This window comes from Opisthorchis viverrini (assembly GCF_000715545.1).
Source record: "Opisthorchis viverrini unplaced genomic scaffold opera_v5_499, whole genome shotgun sequence".
NCBI lineage: Eukaryota > Metazoa > Platyhelminthes > Trematoda > Opisthorchiida > Opisthorchiidae > Opisthorchis > Opisthorchis viverrini.
Genome location: NW_008752162.1, coordinates 78,957 through 79,263, shown reverse-complemented (window position 1 = coordinate 79,263; position 307 = coordinate 78,957).

Here is a 307-nt window from a genome sequence, read left to right as displayed (position 1 = left end):
AGCGGAAGTTGCTTGACAACGTGGTGCCCACCATCAAACCAGCGCCGAATCCAAATAGACCACATCGCTGTCAGTTATCGCTGACGAGGGTCAATCACCGCCTGCCGCTCCTTCTGGAACACCAGTGTGGACCCTTACTATGCACTTGTACGGTGTTGCTTTTCGTTTTGCTTTTCAGGTTTACGCTAATCGCGCACCTCTCTTAGCCATTGAGAAGCTAGTTAACCCAGAAATCAAACGAAACTATCAGAACCAGCTCCTCGAATGCCTGCCGGACGGTACGGTGTCGGATATAAACGGCCACTGG